The following is a 5,349-nucleotide window of genomic DNA, read 5'->3' on the forward strand; positions in this document are numbered from 1 at the left end:
CAGACCAGCTGACCAGGTCAGGGAAACAGTTAAGCTAACTGAAGACATTTACCATTCCCTTTTCTTCTTCAAATTCAATCACCGTGTCTCATCTTTAGCTCTGAAATAGAACACCTGCTGTATGTAGCCTTTCTTTCTCTCTCTGCCCACATCTCTTGTGGATCCTACTGTCTTTCCCCTCCTAACCTCCCTTTCCCAACTTAAAGTTTTATCCCACTCTGCAAATCCAGCAGGCACCCACTATCAACAGACAGGCCACGTATGCCAGAGAACCAAGTAGTCTGACTCCAGATCTTCACCTCTCCCACTGTTCCCCGGCTCTAATACCCCAATATATTCCCAGTTCTGTAGTAGAACACCTGTGGCAGCCTTTCCTCACACTATCTCTAGTAGTTCTCAAAGATCTCCCCCTGCTAATCCATACCTTCAAGTTCTTACTTTATCCCAGCCCCCAAATCTAACAGGTGAACTTACAGGTCACCCCTGCCAGGCAAGCAGGAGGGCTGACTGCAGATTTTCACCTGTCCTCTATTCCTCCAGACCCAGTCTCCATGTTTCAGCACCAGCTTTCCAACTCCACATGTGCTTTAGCCTTCCCTACTACTGCGCAACTCCCCATCTCCTGTGGATCTCACAGGTCTTCCTCTCCTAATCTCTAGCTCCCAACTTGACTCATTGCTTTATGCCAGTACTGGACCCCAGAGGGTACCCCTTGTTAACTAAAAGACCACTCTTGCCAGGGGAGCAGGTAGGTTGACTAAAGATTTTCATCTCTCTTCTGTGCATCCAGATTCAATATTACACCAATCCTTCTCTGACCCCAATGGATCTATTCCTAATGGATCAGGAAGATCTCCTCCAACCTTCTTTCTCCCAACTTTTCCCATTATGTCAGCCTCCAACACTAGAAGGCATTTCTTGAAATATACCAGTTGAGCATGCCAGCAAAAATAGGCAATTTAACTGAAGACCTTCACCACTTCCTCTTCTCCTCTAAATCCAATCCTGTTATCCCTACCCGAGCTCCAACACAGAATGCCTGCTGCAGACTTCTTCCCTACCTCCAAGCTCCCCACATCTACTGTGGATCTCACAGATATTCCTTTCTTAACCTCTCTCCCCTCTTTAGCCTAGCCCACAACTCTGACAGACACCTACTGCTAACCTCCAGGCTACTCCTGCCAGAGAAGCAGGTAGACTGACCGTAGATCTTCCCCATCCCCTTCTCATCTTCCAGATCTAATTCCCTGTCTCATCCTCAGCTCTATCTCTGATATTCTTTGGTGGTCTTTCTTCACCCTCTACTCCCAAATGAAGTTAATAGATTCAATTGGAACACTCTGATTTCCTTACTTCTTTGAACCCCTTTAGAAGCCTAGCCTTTTGTAAGTGTCAGCTCCAAATTTCTAGAAACACAGTTTATCTGCAACCTCCAATGACCACAACCATCATGTCCACAGAAAACTTTCTGTCAGGAAATACACAGCCACTACATTCTTCTAACATCCAGAACAGTATGTCTCCACTAGATCCAACAATCCTACCACAGCAGGCCCTGATTACTCCAACATTCTTAGCAAAGGAAAAATTTACCAATATGACATTTCAACTCTTAACAACTGTGCCCCCAACACAAGGTCACCCGAGTTTGTAAATCAAACACCACTACAGTTTAAATCTCATATTAAGCATCATGAATATTGATCCTCTTGAGAGTGGGGACTTCTATAGACACTTTCATCAACTGATAAGTCATCTAGTCATCTACAAAATTAAATAGATAAATGCTGGAGCTAACAAACATTATAAACCAAACAGACCTAGCAGATATTTATAAAACATTTCACCAAACAAAAGTAAATATGCATTCTTCTCTGCACCTCATAGAACTTTCTTCAAAATTTACTATATGCTCAAACACAAAGCATGTCTCAAGAGATACAAGAAAATTGAAATAATTCCTAAGAGATCATCATAGATTAAAGACAGATATTGACAACAAGAAGTAAACCCATATATTTTACAAACTTATAAAAATTGAAGAACTCTCTACTGAATTAAAAATGGATAGAGACAAACATTAAGAAAGAAATTAAGATTTTTTAAAATTGATTGAAAATGAATACACATTGAACCTGAACTTATGGGAAACAATCAAAGCAGTTTTAAGAGGCAAGTGCATAGCGCCGAGCCTACATTAAAAAATAGAAAATATTTTATAGTAGGAACTTAATAGCATACCTGGAAGCTCAAGAAAAAGAAGAAATAACACCCCAAGTCAGTAGATGGCAAAGAAGAATCAGAGTGCTAAAATCTATAAAATAGAAACAAAGAAAATTGTATAAAGAATCAATGAAGCAAAGAGTTGGTTCTTTGAGAAAATGAATAAGATCAACAAATCCTGACCCAAATTAACTCAAAAGTAGAGTGAGAAAATGCAAATGAACAAAAGCAGAAATAAAAAAGGGGACATAACAACAGAAACCAAGGAAGTCCAGAGAATCATAAGGGTATACTTTAAAAGCCTGTATTCTACCAAACTGAAAAATATAAAAGAAATGGATAATTTCCTTGATATGTACCAGTGACCAAACTTAAAATCAAGATCAAATAAATAAGTTAAAGAAGCCTATTACCTCATCGGGAATTAGAAGCAGTCAATAAAAGTCACCCAAACCAAACATGTCCAGGGTCAGAAGGTTTTAGTGCAAAATTCTATCAGACAATCAATGAACAGTTAATGCCTATACTCCTCAAATTATTGCATGGAATACACTGAGAAGGAACATTCCCCATTTATTTTATTAGGCCACAGTATATCTGATACCAAAACCTCATAAAGACCCAACAAAGAAAAATAATTACCTTTATGAACAATTTCTCTTGTGAACATAAATGCAAAACTACTCAATAAAATACTTAACTAATGGAATTCAAGAACACATCAAAAAGATCATCCACTGCAATTAAAGGGCATTATCCTAGAGATGTGGTGATGATTCAACATGCAAATATCAACATATGTAATCTAGAATACAAACAAACTGAAAAAATAAAACTCCTTAATCATCTCAATAGATAGAGAAAAGGCCTTTGACAAAATCCAACATCTTTTCATGATAGAGGTTCTGTAGAGATTAGGGATATAAGGGATACAATGGATTCAAGGGACATACTTAAGTAAAATAAAAGCAATTAACAAGTTATAGACGACATCAAGTTAAATGGAGAGAAATTTAAAGCATTTCTACTAAAAGCAGTAACAAGACAAGGTTGTACACTCTCTCTCTTCAATATTGTATTTGAAGTTCTAGTTACACAACTGAAGAGCAGTTACACAACTGAAGAAAACCAAAGGCTACAAATGGAAGAGAAAGAAGTCAGAGTGTTATTTTTTGAAGATGTTAAAACAGCATACATAAGTGACCCTAAACATTCTACCAGGGAATTCTTACACCTGAAAAACACTTTTAGCAAAGTAGCTGGATACAAAATTAATTCCCAAAAATCAAATAGCATTCCTCTATAGAAATGATAAAGGGGATCAGGTGTGGACAGGGGGCTGGGATTAAAAATGGAAGTTGATGGGGATCATTTATGGGACTAGCTGGAGATCTGGTACCGAGAAGGCTCCCTGGAGTCTATGGGGGTGATCCTAGCTGAGACTTCTAGCAGCAGGGAATGTGGAGAGTGAAACGGACAGTTCTAGTAGCTAGGTGGGACTTCAAGTGGAGGGAGGGGGACTCAAGAAAGAAAGAATTTCAGACCAATTTTCCTTAGGAACACTGACACAAAAATACTCAATAAAATTCTTGCAAACCAAATATAACACTACATTGAAAACATCACATCAAAATTTATCATGATCAAGTAGGCTTCATGCAAGGAATGTAGTGATGGTTCTAAATCTATAAATGTAACCCACTATATAAACAAACAAACAAACAGAAAAAAAATCACATGACTATCTCCTTAGACGGTGAAAACCCTTGGACAAAATCTAATGCCTTGCCATGCTAAAAGTCTTAGAGAGGTTAAAGATACAAGGCACAAACCTAAACATAAGAAAAGCCAATACAGCAAGCCAATAGCCAACATCAAATTGAATGGAGAGAAGCATAGAGCAATCCCACTAAAATCTGGGACAAAACAAGGCTACCTACTTTCTGTCTATTCAATATAGTATGTGAAGTTCTAGCTAAAGCAATAAGACAACAACAACAACAACAACAACAACAAAAAGAGATCAAGGGGATGCAAATTGGAAAGAACAGTCATACTAGGTTCCTGTCTATAAGCACAACATGGCATCAGTAATAGTGTCAGGGTTTGGTGTCCACCAATGGGATGGATCTCAAGTTGAAGTGGTAAATGGATGACCTTTCTTTTAATCTTTGCTCTATTTTTATCTCAGTATTTCTTTTAGTTAGGAAGAATTCTGGGTCAAAAATTTTGAAGGTAGCTTGGTGACCCCATTACTCAACCAGTAATTTACTGTTCACTGGATAGACATTCCATCTTCACATTATTGGGTGTTTCTGCTAAGGTCATCCCCATTGAGTCCTGGAAACCTCTCACATCCAAGTTCTCTGGGACTTTTGAGAGATTCATCCCCAACCCCTTGAAGCTGCATATTTCCATTCATTCTCCTAGCCCTCTGGGCTTTTCTTCTGTCTCCTCCCATACCTGATTCTTCCCCCTTCCCTTGTCTCCCCCTCTTCCACCTATACTGAGATTGATGCAGATACTTATGGCCAACCATTGGATTGATGTCAGGTACCCCTATGGAAGAGTTAAGGGAAGGACCGAATGAGCTGAAGGGGATGGCAACCCCATAGGATGACTAACAGTGTCAACTAATCTGACATGGTTAATGAGGCCTAGAACATGAGACTAGATAGGCCATGGGAACCAGGGGAAACTTACTACTATTACTCTGCTAAAGCAACATAGCAACAGAATGACTCTTAATGACATATTACTATACCCAAAGATCAGGGACTTGTTCAACACTCCTGTCACCTCATGAGCCCATATTATTTCTGTAATGTCTCATGCCCTAATCCCGAACTCTTATTTAGATGCTGTAAGGGAAGCTAAGCACTGCTGGTCAGTCAAGAATTCTTCACCTTTTACACTGAGAACCATGGAATACATGCACTGTGTCATGGGTCAGATGAGCCCTCTCATAAATACTTGCTAACTGCAACTTCCCTAGAGCCAAGAGTCTCCCCTCATTACTTCCCTGTATGCTATCATTTCCTAAGCCCTATCCCTAGAGTCCCACAGAAGTTAATTTTTGGTCTCAAAGACTAAAAAGGAAATAAACCACACAAGAAACACTGACAA

The sequence above is a fragment of the Mastomys coucha genome, unplaced genomic scaffold, assembly GCF_008632895.1.
Source record: "Mastomys coucha isolate ucsf_1 unplaced genomic scaffold, UCSF_Mcou_1 pScaffold7, whole genome shotgun sequence".
NCBI lineage: Eukaryota > Metazoa > Chordata > Mammalia > Rodentia > Muridae > Mastomys > Mastomys coucha.